The sequence below is a fragment of the Petaurus breviceps genome, unplaced genomic scaffold (genome assembly GCF_028583685.1).
Source record: "Petaurus breviceps papuanus isolate PSGF00001 unplaced genomic scaffold, PetGlider_PUasm1.0 188, whole genome shotgun sequence".
In the NCBI taxonomy this organism is placed as follows: Eukaryota; Metazoa; Chordata; class Mammalia; order Diprotodontia; family Petauridae; genus Petaurus; species Petaurus breviceps.
Genome location: NW_027185804.1, coordinates 26,992,258 through 27,012,207, shown reverse-complemented (window position 1 = coordinate 27,012,207; position 19,950 = coordinate 26,992,258).

The following is a 19,950-nucleotide window of genomic DNA, read 5'->3' as shown; positions in this document are numbered from 1 at the left end:
CAGTTGGAAGACGTTTAAATCAGTAGGTACATGCATAATATATACGGAATAGAGAAAAAGGTAATTTTAGAGTGGAAAGCTCAGTAGCTGGGCGGGGGGGAACTGTATAGGCCCCCCTACAGATGGTTGGATTTGGATCTTGAAAAGTCCCCAGCATATCCAGAGGTAGATCTAAGTAAACAGATCATTCCCAGCATAGGAGAGAGTCAGCACAAAGGCATGGAGACACCAGATGGAGAGTCTTATGCAACAAATACCAAACTGATCATTATCATGAGACCTTGGAGCCTAAGGAAAAGAGAAAAGTATGAGAAGAATAGAGAGATCAGAAGGGGCCATATTTTCTTTGGAGAAGCATTAACCATCAAATAGAAGACTTGGTAATTAATCCCAGGGGAAACATGGACTCACTGGGATTCACATCTCAACTTTTTTTCTTATTTTTTTTTTCATCTTGGCACCTTTGATAACAGATAATAGTTTACTCAGTCCATTCTTTGCCTAGTTCTGGTCTCCTAAACCGATTTTTATCAGCAGCAGTCAATGCCCTTTAAAGAGTTTTCATCCAGTCTGGGCAGGGTACAGAGAAGAAAATTCAAATCTCCCAGAGCCTTTTTAATAAAATCTGTCTTTTAAATCTCCAAAGAGCACAATCTTTTAAAATCAGTTACCTTGTCAAAACCCCAAAGTACTCTTTGTGACCCCATTCTTCTTCACCCTTAAGGAGGTTGTGGGGAGGGAAAGAGGTGGCTAGATGGCCTGAATTCTCCCAAATTCCCTTCTAAACAACTTCAATGTTTCAAATCATTTTCTTGAGCAGCAAAGTCAACAAAAGATTGGGGTGAAACAATTTTCCAGGCTAAGAAAATTTACAGGTTAACAACAACAACAAAAAGACCTTTTAGAACAGATGGTAGTTAAGCCCAGAGGAAAAGCCAGAATCAGATCTTGGAGGTGGCTACAGCAGTAGCAGCAGCAGTCACATCAAGGCTACAGATGGTTGGGAGGTTGGAAAAATGATCAGAAAGAGATTACGGGAGATCCTTTTATGGAGCTGGGCTCATATACTTCTGGGTTACAGTTACATGGCAGAGAGGTAGACTAGAGGTTGTGGTCACAGGGATGCAGGGGCCCTGGTCACAGTTCTGGGGCAGATAACAGTGCTTGTGTTTATGCACAAGAGAGTAAAGGACATAGTCACAGTTCAAGGGTGAAAAGGAACAGTAGCAGCTGTGGCTGCAGAGGAATGGGGTATGTGGTCATAATTCCACAGCCAAAAGGAATGATAGCAGTTATGGATACAGGGGCACAAGACCCTTTCCTAGGTAAAGACAAGAGCAAAAGTCAAGAGAGTGGGGACTACAACTCTTTTTAACTCATACACCTTGAAGCACTGACAACCTACAAACCCCCAGAATAAGTTCTGAAAACAGCAGCAAGAAACACCTGAACTTGGTACAGTGCCCCCTACACATTACATGCAGATTCTAACTTTATCATAAAGTGAAAAGTCAAGAAATGGGCTGGGAAAATGAGCACACAACAAAACAAGAACCTAACTAGAACAAGTTCCTATGGAGAGAAGAAAAGATAGAGACACAAACTGAGAAGAAAGTTATGTCAAAATACCCACAAGCAAAGCCTCAAAGAAAAAAAAAGTGAATTGGACACAAATCCAATGAAAAATCACAGAAGAGCTCAAAAATGATTTTAAAAGTCAAATAAGAGATTTAGATGAAAAAATGGGGAAAGAAATGAGAGTGATGGAAAAAAATCATGAAAAGAAAGTCAACAGCTTGGCAAACGAGACACAAAAAAAATATTGGAAAAAGTAATATCTTAAAAAAACAGAATTGGACAAATAGTAAAAGAGTGACCAAAATCTACTGAAGAGAACTCTTTAAAAAGCATAATTGACCACATAGAAGAAGAAGAAAAAAAATTCACTGAACTAAAGAGCTCCTTGAAAATAAAATTGGGTGAGTAGGAGATAAGGGCTCCATGAGACATCAAGAAAAAATAAAGTCAAAATGAAAAAAAAAATTAGAAGAAATGGAAAATATCTCCTTAAAAAACTGACCTGAAAATAGATCTAGAGAAAATTTAAGAATTGGACTATCTGAAAGCCATGATAAAGAAGAGCTTAGACATCAAGAAATTATCAAAGAAAGTTCTCCTGTTAACCAAGTAAAATAGAAATTAAAAGAATTCACTCATCACTGCTAGAATGAGATCCCAAAATAAAAACTCACAGGAATGTTATAGCCTAATTCCTGAGCTACCATGTCAAGGAGAATATCCAGAAAGAAACAAGAAAATACTTCAAGCACCCAGAAAGAAACAATTAAAATATCATGGAGTCACAGTTCCGATCACACAAGAATGGCACTTTATGCTTTAAAATATCAGAGGGCTTGGAATATAACACACCAGGTGGCAAAACATATAGAATTACAACCAAGAATAACTTACCCATGGGTCAGCTAGGTGGCACAGTGTGTAAAGCGCCTGCCCTGGAATCAGAAGGACCTGAGTTTGGTTCAGGCCTCAGACACTTAACACACACACACACACACAAATTAGCCATGTAACCTTGGCAAGATACTTAATCCCAATTGCCCTCCAAAAGGCAAAAAAAGAATAACTTACTGTAATGGCAATGTAAATTTTAAAGATCTTCCCTGCTCCTAGGCTAAAGTGCACCTGGAGCCTGGGGTGGGAGGCTTGTTTTTCAGTAGATACTTTTTGATTGGCCAGTGGGTCCAAAAGGTTGTTACATTCTCTGAGCCAGGAGAAGCCTATATAAGCCCTGATTTGAGGCTTTGTTTTGGGGCTCACTTTGAGAAGTGTTCTGTGATTTGATCTGGATTCTGGGAAGCCGTTGTCCAGAGCCCCCCCAGGCTTTGAAAAACCCAGATGTTGAAACCCAGATGTTGATTTGGTATGGATGTAATGGCTGGACAGTTTGGAAATCTGTCTACTTGATCTGTTTCTCTGACTTGATAATTCTGTCTGTGTATTCTGAAGTTTGGGGTGCTGACTTTTTCCCCTGAACTAGGTAAACGATACATGTTTGACTGATTAAAGTAAGCATGTTAACCCATTTTGAGTTGCTTTCCTTTATCAAAGCAGATCCAAGAACCTGTGTTGGCAGACACCCTGAGGACACTTGGGGTGCTTGCTGCTACAAAATGGCGTGACAAACAGGATCTGCAGAGTAAAAGGAAAGTATGGGGGCTGGGATAATTGTTTGTATCCCTGTTGTGGTAGCTGTGACTCTGGAGCCATGGAGCAGGAGAGAAGAATGGCCTGCATGCGGACTTTGCTGAACTGAGACCATGAATGGTGAGCTGCCTCCATCAGGACCTGGGCAGAAGCCAGGAGCAGCTGCTGCCTGAGGGAGAAGGAAACCAGGAGTTCGGAATTCAGCCACAGGAAAAGATAAGAACTGAGCAGCAAAGCAGGGGCACTGAAAGTGTTTCCTTGCTGCATCCCACAGTTTGAGACCCAGAGGGAGGATGGACTTGTGACTATGGTGGGTGGGATGAAGTGCCTTGGATCCCCAGTGACCCCACCTTGTTGATTTTGTTGCCCAGCCCCTTCTCTGTACTTGGAAGCAGGGCCTGGAGCTGTGTGGGGGGAAGGGCACCCCCCTCCGCCCACAAGAACTTTGTTTGCACTCTTGTTTTGAATTGAGGTGGTAGTGCAATGTACTTTGTGTTTGAGGCCCAGTGGCCACTTTGGTAAATTTAGTTCTGTATCTTGAGAATGTGACCTAAGAGATACTTGGTGCTGATTCAGAAGTAAATTGTCTATGCTATGGGCATGAAAGATCTTGGGGCTGAATGTAATGGCAATGTAAATTTTAAAGATCTTCCCTGCCCCTAGGCTAAAGTGCACCTGGAGCCTGGGGTGGGAGGCTTGTTTTTCAGTAGATACTTTTTGATTGGCCAGTGGGTCCAAAAGGTTGTTACATTCTCTGAGCCAGGAGAAGCCTATATAAGCCCTGATGTGAGGCTTTGTTTTGGGGCTCACTTTGAGAAGTGTTCTGTGATTTGATCTGGATTCTGGGAAGCCGTTGTCCAGAGCCCCCCAGCTTTGAAAAACCCAGATGTTGAAACCCAGATGTTAATTTGGTATGGATGTAATGGCTGGACAGTTTGGAAATCTGTCTACTTGATCTGTTTCTCTGACTTGATGATTCTGTCTGTGTATTCTGAAGTTTGGGGTGCTGAACTTTTCCCCCTGAACTAGGTAAATGATACATGTTTGACTGATTAAAGTAAGCTTGTTAACCCATTTTGAGTTGCTTTCCTTTATCAAAGCAGATCCAAGAACCTGTGTTGGCAGACACCCTGAGGACGCTTGGGGTACTTGCCGCTACACTTACCCAGCAAAACTGATTGCAATCCTTCTGGGGGAAAATGGATATTTAATGAAATAGTGGATGTTTAAGCATTCCTGATGAAAGGATTGAAGCTGAATAGAAAATTTGACTTCCAAATACAAAACTCAAGAGAAGGATAAAAAAGGTACAAATGAAAAAGATATCATAAGGGATTCAAGGAGGTTAAAACTGTTCCTATATGTGAAGATAATACTTATCACCCCTAAGAAGTTTATAAATATTTTGGCAGTTAGAAGGATTATACATAGACAGTGGGCATGGATGTGATTTGACTATGATTGCATGATTTAAAAAATAAAATTAAGTGGTGAGAAATATGGATGCACTGGGAGAAGGAGGAAGGGAGTGAACGAATATGAAAATTACCTCACATTAAAAGGCACAAAGAGAAGAGTTTTTACAGTAAAGGTGGAAATGAAAAGGCAACATGCAACCCTTGAGCCTTATTCTCATCAGAATTGACTCAGAGGGAAAAATATACTCCATTGGATATAGGTCACTATTTTAACCTGCAGAAAAGTAGGAGGGGAAGAGTATAAGAAAAGTGGGTGCTGATAAAAGAAAAGGTGGATTTAGAGAGGCAGTGGTCAGAAGCAAAAGAGACTTTTAAGGTGGAACAGGGTGAAAACAAAGACCTGTTGAGTCATTTCAGTTGTGTCCAATCCTCCATGACTGCATTTTGAAGTTTTCGTGGCAAAGACACTGGAGTGGTTTTCCATTTCTTTCTCCAATTCCCTTAGAGACAAGGAACTGAGGCAAACAGGGTTAAGTAATGTACCCAGTGTCACATAGCTAGTAAGTATTAAAGACCAGATTTGAACTCAGAAAAAATAGAATGGAAGGAAATACATAGCAATCATAACTATGAATATGAATGTGATGAACTCACCCATATAAGAGAAGCATGTAGCAGAAGAGATTAAAAAACAGAATTCAATAATATATTGCTTTCAAAGCAAAAGTCAAAAGACATACAAAACATAGAGAAACACACATAATGAAAATAAGGAGCTGGAGTCAAATCTATTATGCTTCAGCTGAGGTAAAAAAAAAAAAAGAAAGAAAGAAAAGAAAAGCAGGGGTGGCAATCATAATTTCAGACAAATAAAAATATACCTAATTAAAAGGGTAAGTAGGAAAACAACATTTAGCTAAAAGGTACCATGAACAATGAAATAATACCAACACTAATCATATGTTCACAAAATGGTGTAGCATGCAGATTCTTAAAGGAAATGTTAATTTAGTTACAGAAAGAAGTAATACAACTACGCTAAAGGGGTGCCTCATTTTTTTTCTCTTTCAAAACTAGGTAAGTCTAACTATAAAATAAACAAGAAAGACATTAAGGAAATAAATGGAATTTTAGAAACATTAGCTATGGTAGACCTCTGAAGAAAATTTAATGGAAAAAGAGAAGCTATCTATTTTTCAGCAAACATGACACCTTCAACAAAAATTGACCATGTATTAGGACATAAAAATCTCAAAACCAAATGCAGAAAAGCAGAAATATTAAATGTATCATTTTCAGACCATATTACAATAATAATTTATTTTCAAGAAAGGGCTATGGGAGCATATTTTAAAATTAATTGGAAACTAAATAATTTCATCCAAAAGCATGAGTAGGTAAAAGAACATATCAGAGAAATAAACAATAATTTCATTAAAGAATGACTACAGTGAGACAATATGCCAAAATGTTTGAAATGCAGTTCAAAGGGGAAAATGCATATCTCTAAATAGGCAGATCAATAAAATAAAGTACAAATCAATGAATTGTTCATGCAATTTTTAAAAAAAAAGAACTAAAAAAAGAATAAATGAAAAATCCTCAATTAAATACCAAATTGGGAATACTGAAAATCAAAGGAGAGATTAATAAAATTGAAAGAAAGAAAACCACTGATGTAATAAACAAAACTAATCTGATTATATGAGAAAAACTATAAATAAATCATTGGTTAATTTAATTTTTAAAGAAAGAAAACTAAATTACCACTATCAAAATTTTAAGGAGTGAATTCACCACCAATAGAGAGAAAAGTAAAGCAATTACTCAGTTATTTTTTCCCAATTATATGCCAATGAATCTAACAATCTTAAGTGAAATGGATGAATATTGTGTGTGTGTGTGTGTGTGTGTGTCCCAGATAAACAGAAGAGGAAATAGAATACTTACATAGCTTCATCTAAAGGGAATAAATTGAAACAAGCTATCAATGAGCTCCCTAAGAGAATATAACCAGGACCAAATGGATTCACAAGTGAATCCTAACACATTTATAGAACAATTAATTGAAATTCTATATAATTTGTAAAAATAGGCAGAGAAAGAGTACTACCAATTTCCCTTTTAAGACACAAGTATGGTGCTGATACCAGAAAGAACCAAAACAGAGAAAGAAAACTATAAATTTCCCCAATGAATAATGATGCAATATAAAAAAATAAAATACTACCATGGAGATTATAAAAATATATCACAAGGGTTATATAGTATGACCAAATGGGATTTGAACCAAGAATGAAAGGCTGGTTCAATATTAGGAAATCTATCCGCATAATTGGCCATAACAATAACAAAACCAACAGACATCATATAATTATGTCAATAAAGGGAGAGAAATCTTTTGACAAAATACAACACCCATTGCTATTAAAAAAAAAACCTAGAGAGCTTTCCTTAAAATGATAAGCAATATCTATCTAAAACCATCAACAACCACTATCTGTAATTGGGATTAAGCTATAAACCTTCCCAATAAGATTAGAGGTGAAGCAAAGATTTCCATTATCACCACTATTATTCAATATTGCAATAGAAATGCTAAGTATAACAAAAAGAAAATAAAAAGAAATTAGAATGAGGAAATAAAACTCTAATTCTTTACAGATGATATGATGGTAAACATAGAGAATCAAACTAAAAAAAACAGTTAAAATTATTAACCAGGAAAATGACAATATAAAGCAAACCCACATAAATAATCAGCGTTTCTATGTATTACTAACAAAGTCCAGCTATAAGAGCTAGAAATAGAAATTCCACTTAAAATAACTGTAGACAATATTAGATATTTGAGAGTCTACCTACCCAAACAAACTGAGCCATAATATTAAAAAAATACAAAACATATTTCACACGAATAATTTCAAATCTAAACAATTGGAGTAATATGAATTACTCATGGGTAGGCCAAGCCAATATTAAAAAATAACAATTCTACTTGAATTAACTTACTAATTCAGTTCTATACCAATTAAAGTACCAAAAATTATTTTATAGAAGTAGAAAAATAATAAAAAGTTCATCTGGAAGAAAAAAATCAATGTTAAGGGAATCAATGAAAAAATATATGAAGAATGGTGACCTAACACTACCCGATCTCAAACTGTATCATAAAATTGTAATCATCAAAACTATTGCTACTGGCTAATAAATAGAGTGATACATAAAGTACACAATACATAGCAATAAATGACCATAGTAATATAATGTTTCATTAATTCAAAGATCAAAATTTTTGGGACAAGCTTGCACTATTTGATAAAAATTACTGGGAAAATTGGAAAGCAGTTTGGCAGAAACTAGATAAAGGCAAGCATCTAGCAGCATATTCCAAGATAAGATCAAAATGGGTACATGATTTAGAAATAAAGGGTGATTACATAAACAATTTGGGAAAATGTGGGAAATTGTACCTGTCAGATCTATGAATAAGAATTTGTGACCCAACAATATATACTGGATGTAAAATGGATAACTTTGAATCCTTTAAGTCTAAACAAATACATACAAAACTAATGCAGCCAATATTAGAAGAAAAGCAGTAAACTGGAAAAAAATTACAGCAAGTTTCTTGGATAAAGGCCTCATTTCAGAAATATATAGAGAACTGAGTCAAATTTATATGCATACAAGTCATTCCCCAATTGATAACTGGTCAAAGGCTATGAACAGGTAGTTTTCAGAAAAAGCAATTAAAGCTATATAGAGACATGTAAAAGTTTTCTAAATCACTATTGATTAGAGAAATGCAAATTAAAACAAGTCTTGGGTACCACTTCATACCTATCAGATTGGCAAATATGACAGAAAAGAAAAATAACAAATCTTAGAGATTTGAAAATCGGAACAGAAATGCATTGTTGGTAGAGTTGTGAACTGATCCAATCATTCTAGAAAGCAAATTGGAATTTTGCCAAAAAGACTATAAAATTGTGCATCTCTTTGGACCTAGCAATAGCAATAATACATCTGTATTCCAAAGTGATCAAAGCAAAAGGAAAAGGGACAGCTAGAGATGGTACAGTGAATAGAGCACTGGCCCTGGAGTCAGGAGGACCTGAGTTCAAATCCAGTCTCAGACGCTTAACCCTTATTTGCTGTGTGACCTTGGGTGAGTCATTTAACTCCAATTACCCTGCCTCCTCCCCTCTCCAAAAAATATTGAGAATAGTAAGGATCTGCCAGCAACAACAACAACTTCCATCTGAACCACTTTTAAAAGCTACTTGCATTGGGTGACTTGACCTGGGTTTGACTTTTGAGCTATAGAATAAAACTATATGTGAGCATGTGTATTATGAATCATAGAGGCAATCTAAAAAGTATGGAGTATTGGAATAAATTATTGATTAACTCCACTGTTTCTCCTAAAATGTCAAACAGTTGAAAAAATAAAAACAAAAACTGCATTTATATAATGGTCTGGAGGGTTTGTTCTAAAAAAGAAGGAACACAATGCATGGGTGATGGAACCTTCCTGTGCCCTTGAAGTTACCCCACCTTCTCAAACTCTTTCCAAACTCAGTGGAAGGGGTACTGCATGCTCTTGGGAGTGCACCAATATTTCACAAATTTCCTTGTAAGAATTAATCTCTGCATTTCTAGAAGAGCCAGAAAGGGAGAGAGGTTTTGTTAGGAAGGATTAGGGATTAGACAAAACATATTAAAAACATTCCAGATGATTGAGTAGATCAAATCTACGTCTGAAAAGAGAAGCTCAAAAAATAAAACTATTCCAAAAAGTCAAAGGGAAAGAAATCATGAGAATCTCCAGTGTGGAGAGATGCAGAAGTTGGAGTGGAGGGGGAAAGTGTCTAAGAGGAAAGGCTTCATGTCCTTGATAGGGAGAATGAGACAAGAGGGTACTAATCTTCATTAAATGCATTTCTCAAAGTTGGTTTTGAGGAGTTGCCAAGCTCCAAACATTTCTCTAATGACCAAAGAACACTGCTTATTTGGTATATAATATTTGACAGCCCTTCAACTAATTGTGCCTTAAATTCTTAAAGATGTTCTTTGTCACCCAAAGTTTTCATTGTACATGTGACCTAATTTTTGCAAGCTGCTAATGAACACTTGCCTTGAAATACAATGGTAAATTAGATAATGTGCTTGTGTGGTACTTGAATTTGAGAGGACCTGGGTTCAAATTCTACCTCAGATACTTACTAGTTGTGTTAACTTCAGCAAACCACTTACCACCTCTCAGCTACATTACCCCATCAGTAAAATAGAGATAATAATAGCATCTCCTCCCAGGATCGTCTCAAGAATCAAATAAAATGACAGTGTCTTGGAAGCCATAAATGGCAGCTATAATTATTAGAACACATAGTAGCTGTCTTTTCCCCACTGTCCACCTATCTCTACATAGCCAGTGATCATATTTCAATTTTCCCTTTTCTCCTTTGATTTCAGTTAAGACTGTTCCCTGATTTAAAAATAAGGTAAATAAAGCAAAGAGAATAGATAAATCCTGACTCAGAAACTTCCTAAATATTTATTCCTGGGAAAGCTCTTTGCTCCCTCTGAGTTTCAGTTTCCTCATCTGCAAAATGTGAATAATATTAGTACTTATGAGGTGATTTTGAGGATCAAATGAGATATTTTTGCACAGTATTTCATGTACTTTAAAATGAGCTTTTAAAGAAATGTGATCCGTTATAAAATGAAACACTGGACACCCTCAGTTTTCTATCAGTTAAATGAATGCATATCAAAATGTCTCCACTAACTCTCCATCACTCAATTTCTCTGTCCTCACTCTCCACTGTAAAGTTTTAAAGTAATTCCATGTCATTTGATCTCTTTACAACAGTAAGATTAAGAGATCACATTTCAATAGTAATTTAGGTTTTCTGAAGTGCTTTCTTCATACTTTTCTGAAGTGAGTTGTGCAAGTTATCATGATGCCCATCTTACACATGGGAAAATTGAGGTTCAGAGAGGCAACCTGCTTTCTCTAGGTCACCAGAATATTGGGTCTCTAATATAAAGTCTCTAAACCAGGAATCAAGTTCTTTCCTAATTCCAAGTAAGCAGGGTTTTCCCCCATAAGGGAAAACAAAAATGCATATTTCTTAGAAAGCTATGATTCCCTCTAAGTCTTTCTAGTTTAAAATAAGACTGATTCTGAAGAGTTTCAGGTAGGCATATCACTCTGGAGTTTGAGGATTTGTCCAGTCAACAATTATTAAGCAATTACTGGGGGCTGTGTACAGTTCTAAGCACCTGGAATACAAATACCAGGAAAAAGAAAGCCAGCCCCTGCCTTCAAGGTGCTTACATTCTAAAGGGGGGAAGATAACACACAAAAGAAGTTGGGAATGTGGGGTCAAAAGAAGGATTGGGTTCCAGGAGGCATCTTGTGCTGTGATTTTAATTTTAGCCTTCTCTCCTCTATTCATACAGCTTCCCAATAGCAAATTCTGGGACTTAACTTCATGTTTTCTGACACTTAGTCTGGAACTATTTCCATTACAAAATACTTCCTATAAGACAGCTATTCTGGCAACAGTTGACCAGTCCCACTTCAGCCAATGGTAATATGTAATGTGGGCAAAACACTTCCCTGGCTGCAGTTTTTCCCCCTGTGAAGCAGGGTTTCTGCTGTTATCGAGGAAAATACTAGCCTATGTCCTCCTGTACTTGTTGGCAGGAGAAATGATATAGACTCATAGACTTAGAGAGACTTTTATAGCAGAAAGGGATGTTAAAGGACATCTCGTCAAGCTCTCTGAGCGGCAAGTATCAAAAACATCGCTATATTAAGTCTAGTTAGCGAACAAGGGCAGCAGGATTCCCTGGCATAAAAGAGAATGTTACTGACAAGATGAAAAGCAAAGAAAACTTTAACCTTGCCAGTAGATTTCATAAGTATGCAATCTGTCTTCAATCTCTAGTACTTCTGCTTCAGTCTGACTAAAGAGTGCTGGATTTTTAATCTCAGATGTGGATTTTGACACTCTCTATTCTGCTTGCTTGCTAACTGTGACATAGTATAAGGGACCTAACATCTCTGGGTCTCCACAGGAGGTGGTGCAGTGACTAGAGAGCCAGGTCCAGAGTCAGAAAGACTCTGTTTCCTGAGTTCAAATCCAGCCTGAGATACTTACTAGATGTGTGACCCTGGGCAAGTCATTTAATGTTGTTTGCCTCAATTTCTTCATCTATAAAATGAGCAGGAAAAAATAAATGGCCAACCACTTTGGAATCTTTGCCAAGAAAACCCCAAATGAGGTCAGAAAGAGTTGGAAATGACTAAACATCAACAAGTACAAGTCTAACCTCAATGACCTTGAATGGCCCTCCCAGATCTAAAGCTAGGATCCTATGATCCTAACATCTTCCTCCACCTTTCCTCTATTCCAGTGCTGACACTAACCCATTCATTTCACAGATGTGGAAATGCAGACACAATAACTGTGATTTGCTCAGTTAAGCTGCAAATATGGAAGAGAAGTGAGATTTCATTGTAGCACCTTCAGATCTTATTATTTCAGCCAAATAATCAGAAAGGGTTTGTTCTAACATCATGTGTTTGTTTAGATTAGTTCTCAAAGCCTGGCTTCCATCTAGCATTCTAGACTTACTACAAAGCCACCGTTCTTTCTGGTCTTTTCCAATTGCAAACTCACTGGCTATTTCTAATCCACACATATACTTCCTTGACTGCATGGATTTCACTACTGCCCTGAGATGGATTATCGAAAGGTACGAAGGTTTGGTACTCTCTGCAATCCTGTTAATTAGCTCAGGTTTTTAGTCAGGCATCCAAAGACACAGAAAACTTTCGCCTGAAAATGAACCCATGTCTCTATTGAATATGTTTTTTTAAATTAATGGTCCATTAACTAGCTGACAATAACCTGTAGACTAAATTAGCAGAGTTAAATGCAATTAAATATTTATTAAGTGGCCTATTACAATTATGGTCTAACTCCTTTTCCCAAGGTTTGTAGGCAGGAGGGATGGATGGCAGTAAGGGTGAATGGACTAGCAGAGAAACAGGCTTCCATCATCCACTTCTCATTTCCTTCATTTGGTACTTACTTTAATTAATACAAGGTTAAAATGGTGCAGTCATTGTCAGTTTATTGGATTTTAAAGCACAGGGTCCAGGGGCTGTTTGTTCATTATTATAGTACTTATTAAAGTGCTTTAATGACATTCCTTTGAGGAGCAAGGACTCAGCTAAAGATTGAATCATACACAGTACCAATGACCCAAGAAGCATATATTCATATTAGAGATGGAAACCCTGGACTAGAAATCAGGATTCTAGAGATGAATCATAACTATACCAGCCTTTATTATTAATTCTCAACAATCAGAGGATATTAGTGCTGAATGAGTCTCTTTTGAGATTGTCCAGTCAATTCTTTAAATTTCCTAATAGGAAACTGGGTAAAATTATAAGATCTTTGAATTTAGAGCTAGAAGGAATCTTCAAGGTCATCCTTCCCAGCAGTTTTATTTACATTGGAGAAAAATGAGGTGGAATGATTTGCCCAGAGTCATACAGTTTATAAATCGTATAGATGGCATTTGAACTGAGTTCATGCCCAGTATTTTTTCTGATGATATCACATGTTCTCATTTCTCAAAACATTGTAGATTAACCAACTGTTCACTTTGTTCAGTCTTAAGTCCCTATTATGTGACGACATAGAGAGAGAGCTGGACTTAAAGCCGAGAAGGTCCAGGTTTAAGTTCTGCTTATGGTACACATTGGCTATGTGACAAGTCACTTAACCTCTCAATGTTCTATAAGTTGCAGAGGAGGTGGCAACCTGTATTGGTAGGGGAAGATCCTCCCTTGAAATTTCCCACACTACTGAAATAGCAGGTACAATTAGTAACCCTATCCCTATTTCTACACGTCAGACACTAAGCTAAGCACTTGGGATGAAAAGACAAAAATAATCCACTGGCATCAAAGAATCTATTGTGCATATAAGTATACACATAAGTACCCAAAAAGATAAAAACAAAGTAATTTTGTGGAGACATAAGTAGCTGTTGTGCCCAGGAAAATCATCATGAAGTAGGTGTTTGTTGACTTAAATAAAGGTGTCTCTGCCACAAAGCCCCCATACATCTGGAATGGTTGCTCTCTGGGCATCACTCTGTCATGGCTTGCCAGGGTCATGAATTACACAGTAGATATCTTTAGGTATCTACTTATTCTATTATGCCTAAATCTATCTGCCTATTAGCTATGTGAAGTAAGCTAGCTGGGGAAATTGGATTAAATCTTATCTTCCTCTTAGACTTCATAGTCAGAAAGGGACTTCCCCTTCTTCCCCCAGCTTCTTGGGCACCTGCATTGCCTCCACTCTCAATATTAGTCAGGTTTAAGAATTAGATTTCCTGCCGCTCACTGGCATCCATGGCAATAGCTCTGCCCATGCCCAGTCCAAACACCAATTCAGTTTAATTCAATTCAACAAATATTATTAAGTCCACTGATGTGGCAGACCCCATTCTAGGCACCAAGATCATAGAGAAAAAAAATTAAACAATTTCTGCTTTCAAGGAGCTTATGTTGTCCTTGGAGGGAGAAGAGGGAAGAAGTAATATGAACGCATACGTTGTGGTTGTTCATTCATTTTTTTTTTCCATTATGTCTGACTTCATGAGCCTGTCTGGGGTTTTCTCAGCAGCGATACTGGAGTGGTTGGCAATTTCCTTCTTGAGCTCATTTTATAGATGAGGAAAGTAAGGCAAACAGGGTTAAGTGACTTGCCCAGAGTCACGTAGCTAATTAGTATCTGAGGCCAGATTTGAACTCGGAGAGATGAGTCCTCCTGACTCCAGGCCCAGCACTCCACAAATTGTGCCACATAGTTGGCCCAACACATGAGTAAATAAAAAATGTATTTGAAATGGTGAAAAGCATTAAGAACTTGAGGGATCAGAAAAGGCTTCATGTAAGCCAGTTTTTGATGGAAAATAAAGATTCTTCAGTCAATCAATATTTAGTGAACATCTATGATGTGTCAGACACTATACTAAGTGCTAAGAGAGTCAATCTTCCCATTGTCCTGGCAATGGCATAGTGGTTCTTCCATTTTCCTTCAAGTTTCTCATATTTGCCTAGTCTTTGTTGGCTTGGGATTTCTGTGATTCCTTTGGAGATTGCAGCCCTTCTTTGGGTACCCAATTAATCCTTTTGAGTTTTCCCTTCAAGTCCCAAATCTTAGAGTTCAGGCCTTGCAGTCAGGAAAACCTGAGTCTGGATCTGACCTGTGACACTTACAAACTCTATGATCCTGGACAAGTCATTTGTCTTGTGTCTACTTCAGTTTGCTCAACTATAAAATGGGATGATAATAGGCACTACCTCCCAAAACTGTGTGAGGAGCAAATGGAATAATATTTTAAATGTTTTGCAGATCTTAACACGTTATTAAATGGTAGTTATGTATTATTATTACTATAATTAGGACTGTTATAAGAATCGAATGATGACATGTAAAATCAATATGCGCAATGCTTTGCAAACCTTAAAGTGTCATATCTATGAGTTTTTGCTACATACTGTTATGTGATCACTTGAGAGAAAATGTTTGCTAAAAATAATGAGACCATTTCTAAATAATATTGTAGCTATGTGATATAAAGGGATATAATGAATACTAAGGCAACCTAACTATTCTATTCCATCTGTTAGATTTCTGACGAGTCACTTAACCCATTAGGGCCCCTAGGAACTCTAGGAATGCTTGATCTGCCTAGATGGAAAGAGGTACCTATCATAGGAGTTCCTACACTAATGAAATTATAGATATGAAATAAAAAACCAAATGATACCCACCGTGGGCCATTGTCCAAGTAGGTCAAATCTAGTAAACCATTGTCCAAACCCCAATTCCTGCTATTGACTTGTCCTGGCAAATTTTACCCATTAGCTACCCCAAAACTGTATTTATGAATAAACACAATGCCTACTTTATCAGATTTGTACTATTTTGAGATTGAGTTGATTAGTGTGTTTGATCAGTCAAAGGTGTGTGTGTTTGTGCACACACATGCAAACCGTATTGTGTGACCCACATACAATAATACCCTAATGACATAGTATGTAGAGAATTTAATGGAAGAGTATTGACTTTGGAATCAAATGACCAAAATAAAAACCACATCTCTGCTACTTACTCTTTGCAACCTTGTACAAGGCACTTTGGTTCTCAGCCCCTCAATTTCTCTCTTTGTAAAATAATGCAGTTGGGTTAGATGATATTGAAAACAAAAACCCTTTCTTCAGATTGAATATCACTTTTTCAATTCTAGTTGGAACTTTCCACTGGCAAAGAGCAAAGTAAATCGATCATGTCATTACACATAGGAGTCCAGGTAGCCATGTAGCTAAGTGAATACAGAACTGGGCCTGAAGTCAGGAAAACTTGGGTTCAAATTTGGTTTCAGACACTTATTGGCCTTGTGATCTTGGCAAACCACTTAATAGCCTCATTTCCCTTCAGGTTCTTCAACTATAACATAGGGATAATATTAACATGTACCTCACAGGGTTATTGGGAGGATAAAATGAGATAAAATTTATAAAGCTCTTAGAACAGTGTTTAGCTAATAGTACGATCTATTTTAATGCTAGCTATTATTATCATTTATTCTTCTTGTTTTCATTATTATTTTCCTGCACATATTACCGTTAATTATGAAAATCCACCATCATGTCTGCCCTTAGTATAGAGGAAAAGGATTGGACTAGATAAATAGAACTTGGAAACAGTCAATTGCAAACTTTTCTCAACAGATTGCTCCATTTGACAGACATAGATACGATTTTGGTCTTACTCTACCATAAGAAAGGTGTTGTCAGGGTTAAATAACTGGAATATAAGTGTATGACATTTGTAAGAAAAATACGGGATATATCATTATTCAGAAATCATTTTCTTGATCAATAAATGTTTCAGTTTTAATCATTTTCATGGATTAAAGTATTGATCCAGATCCATGACACTCAGCTCATATTTACTTGTGATGAGTTTGGTTTTGGGTCAGGCTATACATCAGTTAAGCATGGTTGACAAGAGTAGCTACCAATGATTTTTAGTAGGAGACCCCTGTGATAGTAGTTATACTATTAATATTGATTGATTGAGAAAGAACAGGACTAAATATGGATCTCTTACAATAACTCTCTGGTCCAACAATGATCTCTACTTTTGAGGTTGGGAACCACTAGGCAATAATAAGATTTCATATTGTTTAAGAATTAGAAGGCTGTTTGAAGGTTGTCTATTCCAATTTCTCATCTAATATGATCTCTGGTGAATGATCATCCAAACTCTTCTTGAACATGCTTTTTAAAGCATTATTTGAAACACTGAAATGAAGAATTCCTGGTCATTTATTTTCATGATCCTTTGATTTTGGGTAAAGAGAGTTTAATTCAGTGAAACTAGCACTGTCCCTGAAGGCAGAAGACCTTCATCCCCATTCAGGGATAAGGGGATGCTTAACAATTACCAATTTAATGGCAAATGTCCTTTTTTCTTTCTCCATTCATTCTGAGAGCAACTCCTTGATTTTTCCCTCATTCCTTCTTCCCATTCTTTTAAAGGCCGATGCTCCTTTTACCCCAGAATCTTTTGGGCAGTGGACAATGAGATTCTGAGTGGGCTAAGTTCCATTTAACAATAGGACACTTTTGCCCAAGAGAAATGTATTTAATGAGGACTAGCAAGCACATGGATTTGGCAGAAATCTTCTAGCTCAGCAGAAATATATAAATCCATCAAAATGACTTTTATAAATTGCAACGATAATTCTTAACTGTAACCCTAAAGATACAAGATGCAAGCATTCCTGTAAATAGAATGGAATTGGATTACTGTAATTGCCTGCCAAATAGAACCCAAAAGGGAAATGAGGGAGGGAGATTCCATGGCACAGTGAAAAGGGTGCTGAAATGGGAGTTAGGTGATGTGAGTTTTTATTATGGCACTGTTATTTAATATTTGTGCCATCTTGGGAAAGTCTTTCACTTCCATGAACCTGGGTGGCCTCATCTATAAAATAAGAAGGCTAAACTATATGCACTCTAAAGGTTCTTCTAGCTCAAGGAATAGGATCCTATGTATAGATCTACTTGGACTGGCTGCAAAGAAAGTGGAAACTGAACTGAAAAGAAAGGGATGGAACAGGGTCCTCAGGAGATTGTTGTATATGTGTGTCTGTCTGTCTTTACAAACATGCATTCAATTTCTAGTCTAGTCAAGTTGATGTTTAGGGGTGCTGGGACCCTGAAATTCCAAGACAAACAATGAGTGAGTCCTGCCTCAAATAAATTCACCTGAAACCTTCTTTTAGTCAAAGACAAAGCTTATTAGAGCACAGGTCAAGGTCGGGGGGATTCTAAAAATCCAACCTATTTTGACCCTCATATTGACAAGCAGGCCAGACTGAATCTGAGGCATTGGCTAGACTCTTAAGAAATCTTGGTCTAATGGTTTAATGTAATGAGGGGTTGTAATGGGAATGCAAATTTGGAAGATCTTCCCTGCCCCTAGGTTAAAGTGCACCTGAAGCCTGGGGTGGGAGGCTTGTTTTTCAGTAGATACTTTTTGATTGGCCAGTGGGTCAATAAGGTTGTTACATTCTCTGAGCCAGGAGAAGGCTATATAAGCCCTGATGTGAGGCTTTGTTTTGGGACTCACTTTGAGAAGTGTTCTGTGATTTGATCTGTATTCTGAAAAGCCGTTGTCCAGAGCCCCCCTGGCTTTGAAAAACCCAGATGTTGACTGGGTATGGATGTAATGGTTGGAAAGTTTGGAAAGCTGTCTGCTTGATCTGTTAATGTCTTGATAATTCTGTCTGTATATTTTGAAGTTTGGGGTGCTGACCTTTTTCCCCTGAACAAGGTAAACGATATATGTCTGACTGATTAAAGTAAGCTTGTTAACCCATTTTGAGTTGCTTTCTTTTAACAAAGCAGATCCAAGAACCTGTGTGAGCAGCAAACCCTGAGGACATGCTTGGGGTGCTTGCTGCTACAGGGGTAAGATGGACCTTATATACAGAATTACTGTGGGAAGATCTAGGAGTAACCAAGTAGTCTGTGGTGATTCGGAGACAACAGAGAAGGACATGGAAGGGCTGGGTGCCCCAGAAGAATGCCAGGGACCTGGCCACATGGAAAGAGCCTAGATAAAATTAAGGAGTGATAGTCTAGGGTGAGGCCAGGTGCAGACAATGAGGGCTGGACTGGGTTAGAGGTGACAGAGAATTGGAAACTGGGACAGGGTCAAAGCCATGTTGCCAGGACTGTTGAAAGGATTATTTAACAATGCCTCAGGGAAACACCAGGGATCTGAGTTGTGGGTCAGGGGGTGTTCTTGAGGACTTGTTTCCATCAAAGTCACTTGCTAGGGTCTCCATGCATGCTAATATATGATTTCAATGACAGATAGCTACAGAAGACTTTCTATATTATAATCTATGCCAGATGGGAAGAACAATGAAGATGCCCTGACTACTTTGCAAGGGGAAAATCAGTTTTGAATCAAGAAAGTACAACTCTGTTTACAAAAGAAATTTGACTCCTCGGTCTAGTTACATAGCTGGTACTGGGTTCCACCTGGATTCGAGTGTAAAAGGATTAAATTATTATTTTTTCTGCCCAACACCTGCAGACCAAACATCTGGAAGACAATTTGACTATCATTTGATAATGATGATATAGTCAAGGAATACTGAGCAGGCAGGTTTCTCACTGTATTCTCTTCTCCACAAAGAATCTTATTCCATTGTTGCACTAATTGTGAGAGTCCATGTAATATGTTTTATTCCTCCTGTCCAATATGTTCATTTCCATTTAAGATTCAGTGGGTGTAGTGAATAGAGAGATTATTTCAATGTCAGAAAGATATTGGTTCAAGTCTTATCTTGGATATATATTGGCAGTGTGACCCTGGGTGAGTCATTTATCCTCTGTTTTCCATGAAACTCTCTGAGTTTATAAGCTACATAAGAGGTACTGAGTTTTGCTAGAGAGAATTTTCTCATTAGAAATTCCTTGTACCAAACAGAACAGAGGCCAATTCATTTTAAAGTATAGCAGAATAACTACCATTAGTTTCTTGTCCTACTAATGGACTGCAATCTCCAGACCGTGATCTGACAGAGAACATATACTTTATATCTCTTCCTATACCTAGTACTCTATACATGTGAATGCATATATTGATTCATCAATGTGGAGAACTTATGGTGTTGA